This window comes from Hyposmocoma kahamanoa, unplaced genomic scaffold, assembly GCF_003589595.1.
Source record: "Hyposmocoma kahamanoa isolate Upper Pololo Valley unplaced genomic scaffold, ASM358959v1 93, whole genome shotgun sequence".
Lineage (NCBI taxonomy): Eukaryota > Metazoa > Arthropoda > Insecta > Lepidoptera > Cosmopterigidae > Hyposmocoma > Hyposmocoma kahamanoa.
This window is the reverse complement of record NW_020654810.1, coordinates 18,956,608-18,966,834: the sequence shown is the minus strand read 5'-3', so window position 1 is coordinate 18,966,834 and position 10,227 is coordinate 18,956,608.

The window sequence follows — 10,227 nt, the reverse complement described above, 5'->3', positions numbered from 1 at the left end:
TATATTATCAAAATGTCAGAGGGCTCAGAACCAAAACAGACATTTTGTATCTCGCTGTGCTATTAAATAGTTATGACATTTTGGTGTTGACCGAGTCATGGCTTAATGACACTGTTTTTGATAGGGAATGTTTTGATGAGCGATATGATGTCTTTAGAAGAGATAGGTACACTACATGCAGTAAGAAAAAGGACGGCGGAGGTGTCATAGTGTCTGTTCTCAAAAAATTCAATGCTTTGCGTAAATTGGAATGGGAATCTTGCAATGAGGACTTATGGGTCACACTAAAGGTCTCGAACAAAAATCTCGCCATTTGTGCTGTTTATGTGCCTCCTCCACCATTGATTGCTGGCTTAGAATCATTGCTTGATAATATCTCAGAAGTCATTCACAATAAGTTGCCTAGTGACACCTCTACTCTAGTATTGGGAGATTTTAATATTGGTGACATTTCGTCGTCCACCAATCTTGACACTAATGGTATTTCTCTGTCGTCGTTAAAATCAGGCAGCTCTATTAATAATACATTGATTGATTCATTGGCATACAACAACCTTTTTCAACGCAACCTGATACGCAATACTGGCAATAGAATTTTGGACCTTGTTTTGTCTAACACGCCTGATAGTGTTGTTGTAAACGTTGATCCTTTCCATCCGCCTTTGCTTATAGTTTTAAGAATATCATATTCCAAGAATATTAAACCTAAGCGGTCCTCTTATTTGAACTTTATGGCCCGTGACTACAATTCTGTGCGAAGTGATCTCATTCAGGTAGATTGGTCTCAATTAAGTAGTGCTGCATTGAATATTGATGAAACGGTTGATCTATTCTATGAGATACTTTTTCAAGTAATCCGGAAACATACCCCATCCAGCTTTACCCGTGACAGTAAATACCCAGTGTGGTACTCTAGACCACTGATTAAGACACTAAAAAAAAAGCGAAATATCGTAAAAAATTCAAAAAAGATTACAACCCATTGGATCAAGTAACATTCAATATGTTGAGAACGAGATGTGACAATATGATAAAAGAATGTTACAAAATCTTCAAAAAAAAGCCTTGGATCACTTACAAGCTAACCCGAAATATTTCTGGAAGTTTTGTAAAGGTCATAAATCCAATGAGTCCACCATCCCCCACGAGATGTATCTGGGTAATTCCTATGTCACGGGTGGCCAAAGTATATGTAACCTTTTTTCTAAACATTTTCAATCCGTTTATAGTGATCCGCCAATTTTATGTAAGGGTAAAGTCAATGCTTATCAGTACAGTTCTCCTCTCAGCAATGTTGTGGTTTCTGAGGATGAGGTGCTCAAGTTTCTTGAATGTCTTGACTGTAACAAGGGGCCCGGACCCGCTTTGATACCAGCTCACTTTCTTAAAAGCTGTGCTGAAGTTTTATACAGACCACTTTACATTATCTACAATAAGTCCTTGCGACTTGGTATTTATTTTTCCAAGCAAGTGGAAAACAGCACACATCACACTTATTCACAAATCGGGTTGTTCGCAGGATGTTGTCAACTATAGACCAATCTCAATTTTATCTACGGCTGGCAAAATTTTGGAATCGCTCATGCAAAAAAAATATACTTCCATATCAAAAACTTAATTAACTAAAACCAGCACGGATTTTTGCCACATAGATGAACTTCCTCGAATCTGGTGGCATATGTATCAGATTTATCAGATATTCTGGATGGGGGCGGTGAGGTGCATGCAGTGTACACCGACTTTAAAAAGGCGTTTGACCTCGTGCATCATGATGTTCTTCTTAACAAGATGGAACAGATGGGAATTCACGGTTCGCTGTTAAGATGGTGTGAATCTTACCTACGCAATAGATCTGAGCTGGTTACGGTTTGTGGCTTTAGGTCCGAAGTGATAGCAGTGCCATCCGGTGTGCCCCAGGGCTCCCATGTAGGTCCCCTATTTTTTCTGATGTTCGTCAACGACATTGCTTTTTCATTGCATTCTAAATTCAAAATGTATGCTGACGACCTGAAGCTTTACAGAGCTATTGACTCGCCTGGTGATGCCCAGTTACTTCAGGACGATCTTGACAGAGTCCATCTGTGGTGTTGTAATAATGGTATGATGCTAAACACAAATAAATGCTAACACATTAAGTTTATCAGGCGCCGGAGGCCTTTAGCAGTCATTTATTTTGTTAACCATATACCCTTAACGGAGGTTACTTGCAATCGGGACTTGGGAGTCGTCATGGACGCTACCTTAACTTTTCGTAATCTTGTAGACTTAATTACCAGTAAAGCTTCAAGGTTGACTGGTTTTGTATCCAGACAAATGAAAATTTTTAACGAACCCACAATATCCATTTTAATAAACAACAGCTTAATATGAAGTATTTTGGAATACTGTTCCACTGTCTGGAACCCAGGTTACCAGGTTCATTCTGATAGAATTGAACGTATTCAAAAACGTTTTCTCTATCATCTAACGTTTAATAATTTAAAGTCTAAACAGCTTTTCTCTTATGAGTCGCGTCTCTCTTACTTTAAAATGTCCTCACTTCAAAAGCGTCGAAAAGCCCTTGATTTGATGTTTTTATTCAAACTTGTTCATGGTTTTATAGACGCACCTGATATCCTTGAGAGTTTGCGCCTGTCAGTCCACCGTCCCGGTAGCCGCCTACATAATCGTAAAACTTTCTCGCTTCCTAATTGTAAGACGAATCTTGGTCAACACTATCCACTTTATCGTATGTGCTCCTCGTACAATGCTGTCAGATTTGATTTTGACATATTCTTTGGTTCTGAGGCCTCAGCTAGGAACTCAATTAGAAATTGCCTTAAAAGCTAAGTGCACTATGTGTTTTTGTTATCCTGTTTTCTTCAAAGACAAGTTTATAATCACTGTAATTTAATTAATATTATTATTTAAGCATTTATTTTCTCAATTCGCATGTTGTGTTCACGTCTAGTAGTGTACATTCTTCTTGTAACATAATATCAACCAAACACTTTTAACTGAAATTTGAATTGTATCCAGTTTTGTGAACCGAATAAAAAAAAAATCATATAATATTTAGATGGCTATCTTTCAAAAAAACTGCCGTCATCATGAGACCTGTAAAGGGCCCGAAACGTTGGTTTGTTTTAAAAAACAAATATACGCGATTTAAATACGGCAAAATAGATTCAACTTTTTTATGTTTAAATAAGAGCATAATAAAATTTCACTAATACATGAATAGTTTAATGTACTTCGTATTATGTAGGTATTTTCATGTGATGAAAGCACTTTCGACGTATGATCACATGTGGCTTTATTAGACCAAGGGTACAAAGGCTTCTATACTCTACAGATGTCCGATCATAAACAGAAGACAAATGAAAATGAGTAAGATTAAAAGGATGAATTTGGCTGCAGGGTCGGACGCAGACGCCGCGTCGTGCTTGGCAAAGTTTCTCCTTTTGCATAGCTATGTTGTACCTAGTGCAAGGTACCCCCAGCCCTTGAGTCTGAAGTTTATTCATAATTTTGTATTTTCCTGTGGACTGACGTGCCCATGAAGCGTGTACCCGTTCCTAAATATAGGGAAAATAAAAAGAAGGCATACCGTGGTAAGAAACCCGTAATTAGTGGTAATAATTTAGTGAATAACCACGAAAAGTAGCCCGGCAATGGCGTCACAGACGCGCCACTGCAGCTCTTCTACAATGCTTAATTAATCTTTTTTTTTAAGAGAGAATGGCTTGCTTCTAATTAAAGGAAGACTTTGATACACGTGACTCAGCTCTGTGCTCTATTTACTTATTTATGTCGATGACCAATCAAAACCACTCTATGCTGTTTTTCACCACTGCAACACCGATAAATGCTTGTTCAAAACTGTACACAACGACAGATTTCTGCAAGTAGGGCAAAGCGTATCCACTAAGTTTTAGTATCCGGCGTTGTAAAGCTTTCACATTGATTGCAGCAATACTTGGGTGTTCACTGTATTGCGGCACCAGACTTTAGGTGTATAGGAAAGGAAGACTATGACAAGTATTAATGAGGAAATGTTAACTTAACACGGTGTTAAGGAGAAAGTTTAGTCACCATTGAAGGTAGAAGAAGGAAAGTTGCGTGCATGACTTCGTAGAAACAAATGCTAATAGCTCACGTCACTATTGTCACACAGTTTCGCTCTTCACAAAGCGTCTAGGTTTAAAAAATTGGGCAATCTATAAAAATTAGTATATATATATATATATATATATATATATATATATGCTTCGACGAATCTATTAAAGAATACACCTTAAAACTCCCATCAAATGCATTGTTTGTAAATCCACTGGTCCAGAGCAAAACCCAGTAAGGGACAAATTTTTAGAAAATCTTATTGTTAACCGAACTTACTTGCTATGTTTTGAATTGGCATTGACATCAAAGATTTTTCGCTGGTCACGACACCCTTAAGGGCGACCTTGATATATTACAATACGTAAGAATCTTTAAACCTTTTTCCTGAAAGTAGCCGTTTTGCAGATATGGCCTTATTAGACCAAGGGTGCGGCTTATTGATGTAGATATCCCATTTATTACAGGAATATACATGTTTGTACATGTTTAAACCCACAGTATCATAATAACACTAAACAATGTCCCGGTTTATAGGTAAGTACATATGCTGAGTACCGTGTTTGTGGAGCGAGCGCACAACTCTTGGCTGGGGTACTTCAGGTGATGCATTTTAGTGCTTCTGCTTTGTATGGTCTATTTTTTCGTGTCTCGACAAACTCTTTGTTAGGCAGGATTCGGGACAAGAGGAACGAACTTGGTTATTTGGTCTGCTTTGTTTACACTTCTCTATATAGAACCACAGAAATCGTATTTGAAAAGGAAAATGAACATAAATGCGTGATGGAGGTACGTAGATATATAATTGCAAAGAAACGAGCTACAAATTATCCTATAATCAATCATCCCTGCTTTAAAAATCCAATGTAAATGGACCGCATCGTAAGGTCGGGGATAAATAATAAAGACCTCGGGCGTTCAATCAAGGGCTGCAAATAAAACTGTCAAAATGGGGACGAAACAGGAAGGCAAATAATGAAGATACTTTATAAATAAATAAATGAAAAAAAACGCCACCCTGAATCCTGGATAACAGGGCGCCCTCTGTAAACACCATTACGGGATCCCAGCTATAAACCCGCCAAGATAAGATGAATAGGGGCACAAACTCCGTGAAAATGGATATCGAGTGTTTTCTTTATGTCCGTGTAAACCTTGTGAGTCAGCATAATTTCGAGTGAGCACGCAGTTTTGTTTCGCTCGTGTTTCAAATTTAGCTTAATGTTTGCTTTCGACTTAACTGAAAGTTGTTTATATAAATTCGTTGATGCTCCATGTGAGTTTCGCTTGTTCTAATGTTTCATATTAAGTTAAATAAACAAGGTGGACCAAGCAAAGGTTGCGGGTATCTGGATGACTGGGTGGCCTAGCAGTTTACATTGTGGGCGCAGGATGCGGAGGTTCCGGGTTCGACTCCCGCTAGGATCAATTTGGGAAATAAACTTTTCAGAATTATACCTTATTTAAGTCAGCGACCTAGTACTGAAACAACACAGCCGCACGTGATTAGTTAGATATGCGACTAAAGCCGCATTCATAATGGCAAGTTAATTACTCTCACATATGTGCGGTGCGGACGCGTGTTGTTTTCTTTTTTTATGATACTAACTAATGGGACGAACGAGTCGTGCGCCTGATGGTAAACGACACGCCTGTCCAAACGTTGCACTGCCGCTAATAACTTTAATTCGCAAAGGTCTGTGGTGCACTGCCTCTGCGCCCATCACCCTGAGACATAAGTTGAAAAGTCCCATGTGCCTGTAATTTCTCTATTTGCTACTCATCTGTGAGTCCTTACCTGCGACTTAGACTTTCTTGAATTTTTTTAACACCTTTATGCATGTCCTTTTAAAGCTTGTTAACGCCTACTTACCCTTGTGCCCCTTATGTCTTCTTATGTCCTTGTAATTTTATGAAGTAGTGCGAAAGAGAGTAGTATAAATAGGTCGCTAACTCAAATATGGTATAGGTTCTGGTCTGGGTGTTCTGGGAAGTGCCCCAGAATTCCGTTGCTCTGGTACTCATAGAACAGGCACTACTGGCACATATTATGATGCAAGCAGCGGAAGACCGATCATTGCCATCAAATTTTGAGGAAGGTCTATGTTCAGTAATGAGACAACTTTCAGCAAAAATGATGAAGTTAAACATTATCAGCCTTTATTATTTGAATATTACTGAAAATAAAATAGCTGGATAAATGCTTCAAGAATGAGCTAGTGCAAAGTAAAATTAGGAATTCACCATATTAAGCGACTTATTCGTGAGTAATGTTCGGTAATTTTCCGAATAATTTCAAATAATGGAAATTTTTCAGAAAAATTTCTGAAAAATTGGAATAATGTAATTCGAAGATTTCTGCGCTTATATTTGAAAGTTTTATTTAGCATGAATTATAAAATAAAATTGAATAAACATTGCTAAATGTAATTTTCTAAGCCCTGCTTTTCAACTTTTTACAGGTATCGCGGGTGTCACAGTCAAATGTCGAGAAATATTATTTTTTCTAAATGGAAATTTTTCATGAATTTCCGTGAGTATTACTCACGAAAAGTGTTAGGTCATATACGGCCGAATATCCTTTGTACACGATTTAAGTCTAAAATAAAGAAACCAGGTATAAATGCGCAATAAATAACAAGAGACACAACTATTTGACAACAGGGAATAAAGGTACAGTTCTACTAAATCCCAATAGCATTAGGAGTAAAGCCTCGATACACGAAACAGTTAATAAAGGGACAAGCCTGGACAAAGTGGTGGTAGCCAAGTTCAACTGACAACGGTGATCTATGGTACACAATGCAGGGCTATTGTGCCGAGATCTGTTTGCGTGTAAACACTTCCATTTCAATAGTTTCAATTCCAATACACGCCCAGATCGCATTCAGAGGCAGAAATGTAAACGATTTTTGGCAAACATTCGTACGGGTGCTTTGTTTTGATTATGTCCCGACTGATGTTGGTTATCTCAGCTTTCTTTTGTTTCGTTTTTTGGGTCGGTAAATCTGGATTAGGTTATTATTTATCTGCTGTTGCAGGCATAATATTTGATAAGGTTAATTGTGTATTATGTGATTTATGGAATAGTATATACATGTTAATTTAGGAATTAACTTGAACTGAAAACTAAATTATTATTGGGGTATATGTAACGTTTCGGAGTCAATTTGCTTCCATTTTTCTGGTAGTCGAGTCGACACCAGACTGCCTTCATAAAGGATTAGTTAATATTACACTTACTTATCTCTAACAGATCTAGAGAAGGCAATTTTCCCTACGATCGGTATCGCTAAATGTAACAACCTTTAAAGTTTGTTTTAGTTACGATACTAAACATTACCATTAAAGGGAATTGTAGTGGGACAAAAACTGCAGTTATCGTAAAATCTGTAGTGAGCACAATGCGGCTTTTGGAAGCTGGGAATAAACTAGTTCAAGTGTGTTTTATGCATTGCGTACCTCAGCACCGATTCCAGAAATATTTCATGCGTTGCAACCGTATTTATTTTAGTGGTAAACCTAGAGCTGTTGGTTGGAATATGCAGAAAAAGTTTCTGGATAAATTTGACACGTTTAATAATTTTATTATATAAAGAATGTTTTTTAATAAAGCAAGCTCATAGTCAGCTCGTGCTTAGTATATTATAAAGGTCAAGATAAATCGGTGTTACCTGATCCCACCCTCCATAAAAATCATTCAAGCATTTCTATTCTAATTCAGATAAATTCATTCTGATGGTATTTACTAATCATCATTAGATTTTTTCTTGTTATGTTATCGCGTCTAATACTGGTCATTAAAGCAACATCTAAGTAACAATCTAATAACAATGACTTCGTAGAGCCTTTAAGAGAGTCATGACTAACTATGGCATGCCGACTTGGAAGTCAATGAACACCGAACTCATGTCGGTCAATGCAAGGAGAACTTATAGAACTGAGGGTTGTCCGATGAGACTGACTGGCTTATAAATGCTATGCTATGCTAACTTATATACTAGCGTCGACTACACTGAAGAAAGTGATTTGCGACAGCTAGAAGTGCAGTTCTGAAAATTGGAAGGATTATAAATCATAGCTAAATATTTTAACATTTATATCGGGTCTACGGATCTGTGATTTTACCAAAGCACGAATTTGCACCCGTGCACCATTGGAAGAGGCAATAGTGTTTGCGAAAAATGGGCGAGGTCGGTGCACAGCGATAACTTGTCATTCTGTAATTACTTGATTATTTTTAATATGAAAAAGGCGTGGCGAATGTGTGACTATCCGTAGTCGTCAGCTGTGCGACACAATCTGTAAAATCACAGACCGTGGTATAACGCCTTTTCGCTACTTAATGCGAAACGTGAAATTTAATACAAATGATATTTCAAGTAGGTGGAGACTTTGGCTGTTTCGCTAAGTATGTCGTTTTTTTTTTGTATTGTTACGCAATCAACAAAAGAATAGAAATTCTATGTAGAACTTTCACAACAATCACCACACATTTTCCTTTCAAACTCGTTGTTTCCAGTTCACAAAGGTTTGAAATATTACATAGTTGATTGATGCCGTTAGTTAAAAGGAAAACTGAACTACGTACATATATGCATATATTGTTTAAGGCTGAGTTAGCACTTTTCGCGGTGTTTCCAAATTACTTGTAGTTGAATGCTGTTTCAAATATAATAAATGAATTGTTAAACTTTAGGAAAACATATCCAAAGTCCGCATAAGAGCGATACAACACGACGCGTTGCGTCGGCGTTGCGACTCCTGAGCGCTGACGTTGCGTTGTATATTACATTTAAATTAGAACTACATGCCACTTGGTGCATTGAAACGGCGCGCGGTGACGGAACGCATGCGAATCACACAAGAAGCCTGGAAACGAAACAGGGAAGGGTGCTGTAGTACGTAAGCAGACGGCGTTACATTGCGACACCGCATTGCATTGAAATCATAGCGTTGCGACGACGCAACGCACAGGTAAAGTCCGTATGGCATCGCTTTAAGGCTTAACGTAGAAATTGGTATTGTAACAAATAGTGCTGACCCAAATACTAAAGTTTTACCCGTTACTGCAAATATTGTAAACGGCGTGTATTTAGGTTAATTTATTTCATCCAACGCCCCTTTTAGCAATGCCGCTTAGTGAAATTTGCATAATATGCTGAGGTCGTGGTCAGCTATAAAAGCGCTTGCCATGGAAAAAAAAAGGAAAATGTAGGGAACGTATCTGATAAAATGTAGGTAACGTACCTAGTAAGGTCGTGTCTACCTATTTCGATAATAAGTTAGACATCGCACTAATTGCTTGATTTTAGACTCGGAGACTCTTACACTATGAGAACAAGTAAAAAAGTCGATTGCTCCATCTAGAAAGAATTAATAAGACAGCGCACTTCTCGCTGAACTCTCTTTGTAATTATCGGATGGTTTTAAAACGACTTCAAAAAAGGAGGAGATTGTCAATTCGCCTATGTTTTTTTTTGTATGTATAACTCCGATTTTTATGATTATTTTTTTGCTGGAAAAAGGGTACCCAGAAGTGGTCCCATTTAAATTTGATGAAAATATTCTACCTCTAAGGGTGGAAAACTAAGGGATGAATCTGGTTTCGCGCATTTTCCGGTACCCGATTTCAATAAAAGTTGGCAAATAGATGTAATTCCATGAACTTTTGAGATCGGTTTTTTTAGTATTCTGTACTGAGATTATTTATTTCATATATATTTATGTATGTGTACGTATGTTTATATGTGTATATTGACATTTTTTATTATAAGTTATATAACCTATGTATTAGTAATACTATAGTAGCAGTAGAGCCCCTTCTGAACGAGTTCGTCCAGGGTAGTACTGCTTGCCTTACTGATTACTGCGTTCCGGTTTTGAAGGGTGCTGGTGAAATTACAGGTACATAGTACTCAACTTATGTCTCAGGGTGATGGGCGCAGTGGGAGTGCCCCTCAAATATTTGCGACTTAAAAAAGCTCTAAATGTTACTGCAACATTATGGACAGGCGTGTCGCTTTCCACCAGGCGCACGACTTGTTTGCCTCGTCACTTGGAATGATAACAAAACTTATGTAAGTAACGTGATTTCTTTATTTATTTGGTAGTTTATAATATTTCTAT